Consider the following 14,596-nt stretch of genomic DNA (forward strand, 5'->3'; position numbering starts at 1 on the left):
AAAAACACTAGGAATCAGATGGAATGCAAAACAAGACGCGTTCTTTTTTCTCATCAACCCTATTCAGGATAAAACGTCGTATACCAAAAGAGAAGTACTATCGATTATAGCTCGACCCAGCTGGTTGGCTCAGCCCCGTTGTAGCCACAGCTAAAATAATAATGCAACAGATATGTCTGGATAAATCTGATTGGGATGAATCTCTGAAACCCTTAACCCTCCATCGATGGAAAATATTCATAAAGGACTACAATTCCTTAAATCTCATTGAAATTCCTCGATGGACCCACTTTTCGACATCGGCGATCATAAATTTTCATTGATTCTCTGACGCATCTGATAAAGCCTACGCAGCAGCCCTATATATCAGTGCTTCTACAAATGTAAATACCTGGACAACCATTTTGGTATCCAAAACTCGTGTGGCCCTAATAAAAACTATATCGTTACCAAGGCTAGAACTTTGTGGAGCTGTTCTTCTGGCGAATCTAGTGGATGCGACCCCACCCCAACTAAGTATAACCCAATACCGTACTCACCTTTGGACGGATTCCACAATTGTTCTTTCATGGCTTAGCAAACCCCCATGCACATGGACAACCTTTGTATCCCACCGGATTGCCACAATCGCAGAAAAGGTTGGAACCGAAAATTGGATTCACGTCGAAAGTCAAGACAATCCGGCTCGAAGGACCAAAATGTCGGGGTAATCGACGTGAGTTTGCCAGTGTGCCAAATAAAATAAAAATGAATGGAATTCGGGTAATTGACAATTCAATTTGTGTATTTGAGAGTGTGTAATATATGTATGTACATGTATGTTAATAAATACAATTGTGTGGGCTTGTATAATTAAGGGGTTATTTATATATATAAATATAAGTAAATTAAGTAAAACCTGATATGGGTACTTATTCCCGCGTTGATATGCTGATGATTCTGCTGCTGTGGTCGCTGCTAATACTGCTGCTGTTCTTGTTGTTGTTGTTACTAATGCTGCTGCTGCTGTTTTTGGCACCGTATGTCCGATCGCTGTGGTGATTCGTTTTATTGTGTCTTTCTGTTGTTATGTTGGCGCTGTTGGGTGTTTTTTGCATTGTCCTCTAATTCGTATTTAGACGAGGTAGGAGGACAATGCAGGGATATGTTCATTTGGTATGAACAGCATTATTCTCAAAGAGGTACTGTTCATAAATAAGTTGTAGATGTTACTCAAGAGCGGTGAGCCGCTGATTAAAGGACTTAAATAGTTTTTCTTGCTCATTTAGTTTATCCAAAATTTGGGATTGTATTTGTATGGCCTTGTTTAGCAATTTGCGCAAATGAAACTTTAAAAACGGAAGGAAGGGGTTTGATCCTCGTAGCATTAGCATTCTCCTCAACTGAATTACCATTCTTTTTTTGTTTGCAGTTATTTTGCGACGACACAACCATGGCAACTTGCAGGATGAGAATCGCTGCAGTTACAACATTTAGCAGGGTTTTAATCAGCTTTTCTGCATTTAATAGTAGGATGCTTGCCTCTACATTTCACACACCTTGATGGCTTACCACAGAAGTTTTTTGTATGCAAAAGCTTGACAGTTTTTGCACTGTGGAATTAATTTAGATGCTTTAATAGGCTCATCTTTGACAACGGTACTAAGAATGGTTTTGATCTGGTGAATTTTCTTAATGTCTTCGGTGCCATCAAATACTACTAAAAACATGTCTAGCGGTTATTTAGTCTTCCATTTAAGCTTATTAATTGCATTTATGATATTAAAACCTTGAAATTTTAGATCATTTAAAATGGATTGTGTGTGAGTGGTGTAAATTTTTATCATTACCTTTATTGGCTTATTATATTTGCTCCCGTAGCTAAACGAAGGTATATTTTCATTAGATTAGTATTTTGTTATTGTTTATTAAAAAGTTGTTATTTATTAGATCTGTAATATTACAATGTAATTTATTAAAATCCTTTACGTCGTTTATTATAATAGGAGGTGGACGGTATCATTGTTGGCCGCCTGCTCTTTATTTTTATATTTCGAAGGGCTAATACATGTTGGAGAAGTATCAGCTTTGCGTTTTTTTGAAGAGCGCTTCTTTTTGAGTATCCACTCAGTTTCTTTAGCTAGTTCTTCTCCATCGGTTTTGTATATTTGATCTACATTCATACTAGAAGCTTTTGTTCAACACTCACATGCTTGCTTTAACTAGATTTTAGTTCTTCGTTTTCTCTTTTTTATTCTATGTTATCTTTATGTAACTGATTGCACATCGCTTCCAAAGTTCTAATCCTCTCATTTATAAGTGAGTTAGTTCTTTCTAGTTCCCTTATTTTATTTACTCTAAATGAGCTGAGACTGTTTCCTGGCGTCACCTCATGAAGAGGTTCAGCCATTTTTATTTTCTAATGATTTCTCTACTGGGTATTAGAAACCTGTCGTTTTGTCGATAATGCAATTTGAATAAGAATGTTTTGTTTGTTTTCATTTGACCAGTATGGCAGCGCACTTCAATTAAATTAAAGAAACCCTATATAACGATTCAAAATTAAAGATATCTTAAGCAGCTTGCAAAAGATGGATACTGTCCCTAAACCGAACCTACAAAAGAAATTTAATTCACAACTGTTGCAATTACAGAGGAAAAAATAAAATCCGATTCCGAAATTATAAATACGTTTTTTGCGTTTTGTATTTTGTTTAAAGGTTAAGTGCTCAGGTAAATGGTGAGTGATATAACCACTGAAATAAATCTCTATAAGTGCTTTGTATATATACTCACATTCCAAGGCAAATATACAATTAAGAAGTGAAGTTCTCTCTCGATTCGACCTGCTAAATATATATTGCGTACGCACTGTTAGGTTAGATTAGATTAAAAAGTCGAACCTAGGAAAGATGTCACTTGGACAACTTAGAACGTCAGTCAGTTGTGCTAGCTATAAACTCTTAAATACTGGATCATAAGATTCTTACAGATCGACAAAGCGCTTTAAGTCTGTCACAAATTTGTTGGGGCGGCTAATATCAGTTTCGGGTATGCCTTATTGTTTTCCGAAGGTTTTTTTTTTTTTATAGTTGGGGGAAGCATCGAAAGCCGGAGTGCGGAACTTTAATCCGCTAAAGCTAACCTACTCCCAACTCAAGACACTCCCACGGAACCACCAGATAAGGTATTAGTTCATGGGAGTGACAAGACATTTTACGTCTCCTCTATAACACGGACGGACTGACGCCCACTCTGCTGTAACTGTCTTAATGTAGTCATGATGGAAGTTGCCGCTTCGCGAACAGCTATCCACTTGTCAGAGGACTGACACATAAATGCAGTCAAATTTTCCACCGTTAGGCTACCACCTAGTGCAGTTTCTAGCTTTTCCCTTATGTTTCGGAACCGAGGGCAATGGAAAAACACGTGTTCAGAATCTTCTATGGACTCCGCACACATCGAACAATACGGACTGACGTCATTTTTAAATTTGTATAGGTAGCCTCTGAAGCACCCATGCCCGCTTAATATTTGGGTCAGGTGGAAATCCAGGTCCCCATGTCGTCTACTTATCCACGTATAGATGTCGGGTATAAGTCTGTGGGTCCACCGTCCTTTAGTTGAGGTTTGCCACCGTTGCTTCCATATAGCTATGCTATTTCTCTCCTCTCTCTTTTGGATTTCTGTAATTGGCGCTGATAGCTCATATAATCTTGTGAGCTCGTCACCCTGAATGTCTATTGGTGGCATACTAGCTAGTACTTCAGATGCTTCGCTGGAAATAGTTCGGAAAGCACTTGTTACCCTTATTACTGTGAGTCTATGCACCGCATTTATTGTTTTGGCATACACTTTTATGTTTAATGCCTGTATCCATGCTGGAGCTGCATATAGTATAACTGAGCATATAGCTTTTGCGATTAGAAGTCGGCGGCTGGAGCGCACACAGCCTCTATTTGCCATCATTCTTGATAAGGCGTTATAAATCTTATTTGCTTTATTTGCTATGTTTGCTAAGTGCAGCTTGAATTTCAGTTTGGAGTCCAATATCACCCCTAAATACTTCAATTGTGGTTGTGAAGTAATTACGCACTCTCCTATAGTAAGAGTAATTTTTTCCTCAATTTTCCTGGTGCTTATGAGCAATACCTCCGTTTTGTGCTCAGCCAGTTCCAAACTCTTGGAAGAAAACCATTGGCGTAGACCATTTATGCATTCATTACATTTATTTTGTAGGTCATCAAGTTGTTTACCTACTGCTACCACTATAAGGTCGTCCGCGTAAGCGATTAGCTTAGCGTTTTTAGGCTGTGGAATTCTTAGCACCCCATCATAAACTAGATTCCATAAGAGAGGGCCTAAAACAGATCCTTGTGGTACTCCGCTTGTAATAGGGTAGCTCTTGATGCCTTCGGTGGTGTAGTAGATCAGCTTTCTATTTTTAAAATAACTCATAACGATATTTATGAGGTATTGAGGGGCGCGTATTCCATTCGAATATATTTTTCCATTTAGCAGAGTTGAATGCATTCTTCACATCCAGGGTGATCAGCGCACAATATTTCTTTGTACCACCTTTCCATCTTTTGCCACCTATTGCTCTTTTCGCAGTGTCGACAACTTCTTTCAGTGCATCGATAGTAGACCTCTGTTTTCTGAAGCCGTATTGTCTTTCCGATAGTCCGCCGGCTTCCTGGAATCTCCAAGCACTTTTCTTATTATGCTTTCGTACACTTTGCCCATTGTGTCGAGCATACACAGAGGTCGATACGAAGAAGGCGCTGTACTTTCCAGTGAATGGGGAATATCCCTTCTTTTATGCATGCATGGAACATTTTTGAAAAAAGAGTGGGTTTCGAAATTATTATCTTATTATTCTGTTTTGTATTCCATCGATACCAGGCCAATAGTTCCTCTTCTGTAACCAGTGGGGGTGATTCAGCATCTTCGTTTTGTTGCTCAGCGTTAGTAATCGGTTCGTGCGTCGGAAATAATGCCTCGATGACTTTCTTCATGAACGGAGCGCATTTGGGTTGCTGTCGCTTATTTTTGAATTAGGACATACAGATTTTATAAGCAGTTCCCCAGGGGTCTATATTCGCTTCTCCACAGATTTTTTCAAAACAGTTTCTTTTGCTTCGTATTATAGCTGACTTTAAGAGCTTTTTGTGGCTTTTAAAAGCTTCTTTGAGACGGTTTTCGTTTTCGTCGCTTTGATTGCGTTGTAGGCGACGTCGAGCTGCGTGACAGAGCTTTCTCAGCGTGGCAATTTCTTCATTCCACCAGTATACAGGTCTTCGCTTATTGTGACCTTTCGTTCTTCGTATGCTGCCACCAGTTCTTTTCGCAATGTGGTTACTAAGTGGACGCCGCCTTCGCCTGGTACTATTGCTGCACTCCAAGCTTTCTCAAAAACGTCAGTATCAAAATCTGCTTGCTTCCAGCTTCTTTTTCGTGTAGTGTTAATACACGAGGGTACCTGGGCCCGAGCGAACGAAACTTCTGCAATGATTGCCATTTGGTCACTATATGCAAAGTGCGTCATTTGCAAACATCAGGTCTATTATGGAGCCTTTAGTTCCTTTTTGATAGGTATTTTTGGTGCCACTATTAATAATTGTGAGGTTGGTTTGGCTCAGGATGGTTTGAACAGCTGCTACCCCAAGCAGTAGACCATGCATTGACATGATACTTTCTAAATATAATTCAAGGAGGAAGTCTTCAAATTCTCTAATGGATGCGCTGGGGCGGGCATAACAGCTTACGAAATATATTCCTCCTATTTGCGTCCATGTGAAACCATTTTTTGCTTCTCTGCAGTAAGATGTGAATGATTGTCCGTTGCAGGACCATATTGCGGCTTTGCCACTTATATCTGTGATCCAAGTGTTTTCCGAACGTTGGCAATATTGCTCACTCAGTAAGGCTACATTAATGTTGCTTTCTATTATGGTTTGTTGCAGCAATGCTTGTGCTGCGGTGCAGTGATTTAAGTTCAGCTGCAATATTCTCATTTTTTCGTTGTCTTTAGCAACTCCATATACTTAGGGCAAGTCGTGCTCAGAACTGGGTGCTCCCCTTTGCACAGCATGCAGTTTGGTGTGTTAGTGCATGCTTTTGATACGTGTCCCGGGCTTCCACAACGTGTGCAAAGAGAGGACCTGTCGATAACACTGCTACATTTACACGCCATGTGGCCTGGATGGAAACATCTGTAACAACGGGAAACTGGCGAGTACTCCCGGAGGCGACAGATCGACCACCCGATCTACTTTGCCTATTTTAAGGGCAGTCTTAGCGTCTTGAATCCGCAGGCATATAAGGGCTATTTGGGTGCCGCTTCTTGTTTTCCGCATATTCTTGATATTTGCTAGCCCTATATTCTGTAAACCACACTCCTTTTCTAATGCGGCGCAAATTTCTTCGGGGGTGGTTATCTCGTCCAGGTCCTTGCACACTAGAGTGACGTTATGTGTTTTTTGCTGTATTACAGCCATTTCTCCAATCACTCCCTCTAGAACGCTCTCGAACGAGTCGGCTTTCTTGTCTGCTTGAGGTTTTAATTCTAGTAGCAGATCTCCTTTGAGCGTTTTCTTAATGTGCCTTACGTTTGTGCCCAGTTCCTCAAGGCCACTATCGCACTTAATTTTCTTGAGAATGTCCGCATATGATAATCCGTCCTTTTTGGTTATAATAATGGTTTCGTACGAATTTTTTTTTCGACCGGCTTTTTCTTCTTTACCACATCCACCCATTTCGCGGATGCGGGCTTATCGACAGAACTGTCATTCGGTACAACCTTACTGACCTCACTATATGACACCTGCGCTTTATCGCTCGCGTTTTTAGGTTTTTTTGGTTGGTGGTAAGTAACCTGATAATTCTCATACCCTCTTTGGCGTATGTTTTTCTCTGGGGATAGGGGATACTTGCGACGCTTTTCCTATCATAACTCTTTTCAGCGGTTTCTCTGGATTTTTAGCCTTATCGTACAGGCTTATTTTGCAGCTTACAAGGTCTCTCATAGCTTCATTAATATGCCTTTGACCAGACATCATAGTTTCAAGCTCCTTTATTTTTGTGCCCAGTTCGCAAAAAATATTACCAGTTTCACCGTTCTGCATTTGCTCAGATTTTCCGCATTTGTTTTGTTGCTCGATGTTTTCACAACTTTTTATGGGTCCTGCAGCGGTGGTCTCTTCATTTTTGCCTTTTGGAGGCGTTCTGGAAATCTTTGAATTCCTCCGAAAAGAATTCTCTGGTGTACCTCCCAAACTATTTACAGAGGCCATATCTCTGCCAGAAAATAGTTGGGAACACCTGTCAATGGGTATGTTCAGTCCTTTGTCCTAAAACCCTATTCGCTTTTTTAGTGGTTGGCAATGCCGTAACCAAAGGCAAAGCGAAGAAGGAGAAACGAAAAAGGAGAAAACAGCTGATCGAACAAAACAAAACGGCAGATTAAATTAAGTGCACGTTTTGTTTCGCTGTTATATGGGGAAATCTAATTTAAGTTTTATTATGTGTAAATTTACCACGAAAAAAGGGGCAAGTAAGTAAAAATAAAATTTTTGTTACAAATCAGATTTTACTTATCTATTTGCTAGTTTCAGAATCCAAATTGAAAGGTCCAGTCTCCCGGTAAGACGTTACCTAAACTATGGCACTTTCACTAATTATAAGTATGGGATTTCACGAAATGTTCACGGACTACAAAAAAACCCGTCTACTCAATTCAAATGTCATCTACAACTTCGTTTTCCGAAGGTAAGATTACCGAAATGTTTGATAATCAGCCTTGCCAAGGCTGAACAGAGAAGAAACTGCCTGAAAGATTACCAACTGACAAAACGTTAAGCCCTACCGCATGACTGCCTATTGGACGGTGTCCAGTAAAAACTTCTACAATCACGGTTAGATGTACTTTAATCAGGACAAGTACTTCAGTATCTCTTATGCTGTAATTTTCCCTCCTTCAATTCATGAAATGAGCTCAATGCGTCTCTTCTCCCCATCCACATCTCCCGAATTCCCAAATTTCCAGGAAAGCAATTAAAAAAGGAGATAATATCGGTTCACTGATACTTAGACCACACTTCGCAGCAATATCAGCAATGTCCACGGGCGCTATGATGTCTCTCCAACCAATAAACTACTTCGTGCACAGCATCAAACGAACACCTGCCTTTGACCAAATATCCTCAGGGTAGCCACAGAACATCCGTTTGAAGACGAGCTAAAGTGACAAGGACTGAAGCGAGTAGATCCTAGTGGTATTTACAATAGTGGTCATATAAAGAGGCGAAAATTCGGTAGAGGATCCGTCGCCGAGTACTGTCATTCACCCCGGTGAATGAACGTCTTGCCACAACCCGCATCAAAGCGAAATTCTGTAACATATCGCTGATTTGCGCACATTGTCCGACGAAAGAGAAAAACCATGTGACCAAATATGCCTTCTATGAGCGCATGAAGGGCACCTATGAGAGCTGACTCCGCCATTATCAAAATCGTGCTCGACGATTTAAATGCCAGGGTGGGTAAGAAAGAATGGCACAACAGTCAAAAAATTCAGCCTCCACGAGCAAACATACAAAAATGGGTTGAGGCTGATCGACTTAGTCGGTGTCCGCAATATGGTCAAATGCAGTACTAGATTCCTGGATAAAAAATTCACCAACCTATATGGCTGTCTTCAGATTGAAAAGCCACCAACCAGATCGATCATGTTGTGGTAGACGGAAGACATGTCTCCAGTGTTTTAGATGTGCGTACGTTCCGGGATCCTAACATCGATTCGGACTACTATTCTGTTGCAGCCAAGATTCGCACCCGCCTCTGTGCAGCAAAAAACGCACGTCAACAAACACAATGAAGGTTCGATGTCGAGACGATGCAATCACAACAGACAACCAAACGATTTTCTGCTTGACTTGCACACCTGCTCTCTGAGAGCACTTGTCAACAATTCGATATATGGAAACTGTGGGACGGCATTTCTATCTCCTTACCACCGATAAATGCAAAAGAACAGCTAGTATGATGAAGAGTGCCGTGTTGAGGTGGAGAGAAAGCAGACTGCCTACCTCGTAACGTTGCAATCGACTATAACACGTGCGGGATGGATCCGAGAGTTGAAGAGAGAAGCGAGACGCATTTATAGACAAAAGAAGGACGAGGCCAAAATGCGTGAGTACAAAGAGCTTGAAAAGGTGGCCGATAGGTGTAATACTCTATGAAAATATGCGGGATTAGCAAATGGTTTCATGACCGGAGCTTATCCTTGTAGAACGTGATCTAGTGACTGATGGTCAGAGCAAAGTAAAATTGTTGAGAAACACTTCTTCAGCCTGCTGAATTGCATTGTTAGTATTAAGCCAGGAGAAGGCGATTCCCCAATCGATGGCATGGAGCAGACGTTCCATTGTCTGACTATGAAGAAGTTCGAAGTTCTTCCACAAAATGGAAGAACCCACAATCTGAGCCAACTACCGTGGTATATGCCTCCAAAGCACCGCATATAAGGTTCTACCAAGCGTATTGTGTGAATGATTAAAGCCCACCGTCAACAAAGTGGCTTTAGACCTGGAAAATCAACAACCATCCAGATATTCACCATGCGCCAAATCTTGGAAAAGATCCGTGAAAAGAGAATCGACACACACCATCCCTTCGTCGATTTCAAAGCTTATTTTGACAGCATGAAAAGCAGCGATGTATTTGGTATCCCCTCAAAACTAATACGGATGTGTAAACTGACGTTGAGCAATCCGAACCGTTTGATACCAAACGAAGTTTCAGACAAAGGGACTCCCTATCGAGTGACTTTTTCAATCTGCTGCTGGAGAAAATAATTCGAGCTGGAGATTTTAATCGAGAAGGTAAAATCTTCCATAAGAGTGTACTGCTGCTGACGTATGTCATTTATATTGATATTAGTGGTCTCAGCGCTCGCGCCCTTAGTTCTGCTTTCTCCAGACTGGACAAGGAACCAAATCAAATGGGTCTGGCAGTGAACGAGGGCAAGACTCCTGTCATCAAACAGTCGTCGCACTTACGACTTGGCTCTCATGTCAAGTCGTAGATAACTTCGTCTATCTTGGAACCAGTATAAACAACACCAACAATGTCAGCCTGGAAATCCAACGCAAGAAAACTCTTGCCAACAGGTGCTTCTTCGGACTGAGCAGGCAATTGAGAAGTAAAGTCCTCTCTCGACGAACAAAAACAAAACTCTATAAGTCACTCAATACTCCCGTCGGCTATATGGCGCGGAGGTATGGATGATGACAACATCTGATGAATCGACGTTACAAGATTTCGAGAGAAATGTTCTGCAGAAAATTTGTGTGCGCATTGGCACCGACGAATACCGCATTCGATAGAACAATGAACTGTACGATATACATTACATTACTACATATAGTTTAGTGAATTAAAAGACAATGAGATCAAGTGAAGAAGGAGCCGGCTGCAGCTGGAAATCTCCAATTGATTCCAATTAGCGAAGTGAAGACACACTCATAATTCTTCTTCTTTACTGGCGTAGACACCGCTTACGCGATTATAGCCGAGTCAACAACAGCGCGCCAATCGTTTCTTCTCTTCGCTACGTGGCGCCAATTGGATATTCCAAGCGAGGCCAGGTCCTTCTCCACTTGGTCCTTCCACCGGAGTGGAGGTCTTCCTCTTCCTCTGCTTCCCGCGGCGGGTACTGCGTCGAATACTTTCAGAGCTGGAGTGTTTTCATCCATCCGGACAACATGACCTAGCCAGCGTAGCCGCTGTTTTAATTCGCTGAACTATGTCGATGTCGTCGCATATCTCGTACAGCTCATCGTTCCAACGGATGCGGTATTCGCCGTGGCCGACGCGCAAAGGACCATAAATCTTCCGCAGAACTTTTCTCTCGAAAACTCGCAACGTCGACTCATCGGTTGTTGTCATCGTCCAAGCCTCTGCACCATATAGCAGGACGGGAATTATGAGCGACTTATAGAGTTTGGTTTTTGTTCGTCGAGAGAGGACTTTACTTTTCAATTGCCTACTCAGTCCGAAGTAGCACCTGTTGGCAATAGTAATCCTGCGTTGGATTTCTAGGCTGACATTGTTGGTGGTGTTAATGCTGGTTCCTAAATAGACGAAATTATCTACAACTTCAAAGTTATGACTGTCAACAGTGACGTGAGTGCCAAGTCGCGAGTGCGACGACTGTTTGTTTGATGACAGGAGATATTTCGTCTTACCCTCGTTCGCTGCCAGACCCATTTGCGTTACTTCCTTGTTCAGTCTGGAGAAAGCAGAACTAACGGCGCGGGTGTTGAGACCGATGATATCAATATCATCGGCATACGCCAGGAGCTGTACACTCTTATAAAAGATTGTACCTGCTCGATTCAGTTCTGCAGCTCTAATAATTTTCTCCAGCAGCAGATTGAAAAAGTCGCACGATAGGGAGTCGCCTTGTCTGAAACCTCGTTTGGTATCGAACGGCTCGGAGAGGTCCTTCCCGATCCTGACGGAGCTTTTCGTGTTGCTCAACGTCAGTTTACACAGCCGTATTAGTTTTGCGGGGATACCAAATTCAGACATCGCGGCATAAAGGCAGCTCCTCTTCGTGCTGTCGAAAGCAGCTTTGAAATCGACGAATAGGTGGTGAGTGTCGATTCTCCTTTCACGGGTCTTTTCCAAGATTTGGCGCATGGTGAATATCTGGTCGGTTGTTGATTTACCAGGTCTGAAGCCACACTGATAAGGTCTAATCAGTTTGTTGACGGTGGGCTTTAATCTTTCACACAATACGCTCGATAGAACCTTGTACGCGATGTTGAGGAGGCTAATCCCACGATAGTTGGCGCAGATTGTGGGGTCTCCTTTTTTATGGATTGGGCATAGCACACTTAAATTCCAATCGTTGGGCATGCTCTCATCCGACCATATTTTGCAAAGAAGCTGATGCATGCTCCTTATCAGTTCTTCGCCGCCGTGTTTGAATAGCTCGGCCGGCAATCCGTCGGCCCCTGCCGCTTTGTTCTTCTTCAGGCGGGCAACTGCTATTCGAACTTCGTCATGGCCGGGCAATGGAACGTCTGCTCCATCGTCATCGATTGGGGAATCGGGTTCGCCTTCTCCTGGTGCTATGTGTTCACTGCCATTCAGCAGGCTGGAGAAGTGTTCCCTCCATAATCTAAGTATGCTCTGGGCATCGGTGGCTAGATCACCTTTGGGGGTTCTACAGGAGTATGCTCCGGTCTTGAAACCTTCTGTAAGTCGCCGCATTTTTTCGTAGAATTTTCGAGCATTACCCGTGTCGGCCAGCTTATCAAGCTGTTCGTACTCACGCATTTCGGCCTCTTTCTTCTTCTGTCTGAAAATGCGTCTCGCTTCCCTCTTCAACTCTCGGTATCTATCCCATCCCGCACGTGTTGTGGTCGATCGTAACGTTGCGAGGTAGGCAGCCTGTTTTCTCTCCGCTGCGACACGGCACTCCTCGTCGTACCAGCTGTTCTTTGCACTTTCCGAAAACCAATGGTTTCGGTTGCAGCTGTACGTAAGGAGTTTGAAATGCCGTCCCACAGTTCCCTTATACCGAGTTGTTGACGAGTGCTCTCAGAGAGCAGGAGTGCAAGCCGAGTAGAAAATCGTTCGGCTGTCTCTTGTGATTGCAGCTTCTCGACGTCGAACCTTCCTTGTGTTTGTTGGCGTGCGTTTTTTGCTACACAGAGGCGGGTGCGAATCTTGGCTGCAACAAGATAGTGGTCCGAGTCGATGTTAGGACCTCGGAGCGCACGCACATCTAAAACACTGGAGACGTGTCTTCCGTCGATCTGGTTGGTGGTTTTTCGATCAGGAGACAGCCAGGTAGCTTGATGTATCTTCTTATGCTGGAATCTAGTACTACAGATAACCATATTTCAGCCTCAACCCATTTGGGGATGTTTCCTCGTGGAGGCTGAATTTACCGACCGTGGTTCCAAAGATACCTTCTTTGCCCACCCTGGCGTTGAAGTCGCCAAGCACGATTTTGACATCGTGGCGGGGGCATCTCTCATAAGTGCGCTCCAAGCACTCATAAAAAGCATCTTTGGTCACATCGTCCTTCTCTTCCGTCGGGGCGTGGGCCCAAATCAGCGATATGTTGAAGAACATCGCTTTGATGCGGATTGTGGCTAGACGTTCATTCTCTCTCCCACCACGAATCCAACACCAAACTTGCGCTCCTTTATATGGCCACTGTAGTAAATGTCACAAGGACCTACTCGTCTCTGTCTTTGTCCCGTCCATCGCATTTCTTGGACGGCGGTGATGTCAGCCTTTATCTTTACGAGGACATCTACCAGCTGGGCAGCGGCACCTTCCCAATTAAGGGACCGGACATTCCAGGTGCATGCCCTCAAATCATAGTCCTTATTTCGTTTGCCATGGTCGTCATCAAAAGGGGGGTCTCTCATCCGAGGCTGTGTTTGCTTTTTCATTGGGGGTGTTTTTTTACGTGGCGGGTCCCAAACCCAGCGCACAACCATAAGTAGGGGATATTTCGGCTTCTCACTTTAGCTCGCCTTCAAACGGATGTTCTTAGGCTACCCAGAGGATACTTGGTCAAAGACCGGAAGTCGTGAGCTGCTTGAGTCATATGTAAAAGAATCGTTTCTGGCCACTCCCAAGTGAATGGCGATCAGAGAACTTTCCTCACTTGCGTGAACTTCTACACATGACTCCATCCTCCACTCATAATTAATTCATCTATAATCATGTAAGCGGTGTCTACGCCGTTAAGAAAGAAGAAGATGTGATTTTTAATTCACTATACAACGACACAAAAGAAGAAACAAAACTTAGCCTATAATGGACGTATAAAATCAAATATTGACAGATATTTTTCAAAAATATAAAATAATATAAAAATATGTAAATTCATCATAACATTAATAGCAATAAGATGAAATTTGATCCATTTTTATAAAAGACAGGTAACTTTTATTTACGAAATTGGTTTCGTTTGTTAACAACAAGGTTAACTATTAATATTAGGAAAAAGATTATTCAGTTTACACAAATGTCTAACCAAAGAAGTAATCGATCAACCAACAAATTAGTACCAAATGACTAACCTGTGCAATAGGGTTTGTAAATTTAAGAATATTAAATGGTGTTTAAATGTGTTAAGCATCCACCCCTTCTATCTGGTGAAACTGGCCCATCCTAATAAAGCACGCAATTCACCACAGGATGCCACTACAATACAACACCAAACACACCACACTACATCAACCCACTCAGCGTAAAGGATGGTCCCCTGAGCAGATACATCAATTCGTCACCTGCCGTTCGCCTATCAACACGTCAACAATTCGATCATCAACTACATTCGCTGAGACACTGCGCCGCGTCAACACCTCTACTCAACCTCGATTATACTTTTCGACTTCCATCCGTAAAAGCTCGATCGCCAGCTCCAGCAAGTCGGAATCGGATTCTCGCCGCCCCGTGTGTCGACACCTATCTTAATAAAATTAAATTGTTTAACATTTATAATAATAAAAATTATAATCTCTTTAATCCTATTGTGAAAATACAAACAAAATTTGTTTTTATTAAACATAAATTTTGTATG

At 42.4% G+C, this 14,596-nt stretch overlaps 1 protein-coding gene across 1 annotated transcript in view; it reads right to left on the reverse strand.

Annotated features, from left to right (window-relative positions):
- LOC125776627 (uncharacterized) overlaps positions 1–14,596 on the reverse strand; it is a 518,523-nt gene that overhangs the window by 89,208 nt on the left and 414,719 nt on the right. The window lies entirely within an intron of this gene.

Source organism: Bactrocera dorsalis, chromosome 2 (genome assembly GCF_023373825.1).
Source record: "Bactrocera dorsalis isolate Fly_Bdor chromosome 2, ASM2337382v1, whole genome shotgun sequence".
NCBI lineage: Eukaryota > Metazoa > Arthropoda > Insecta > Diptera > Tephritidae > Bactrocera > Bactrocera dorsalis.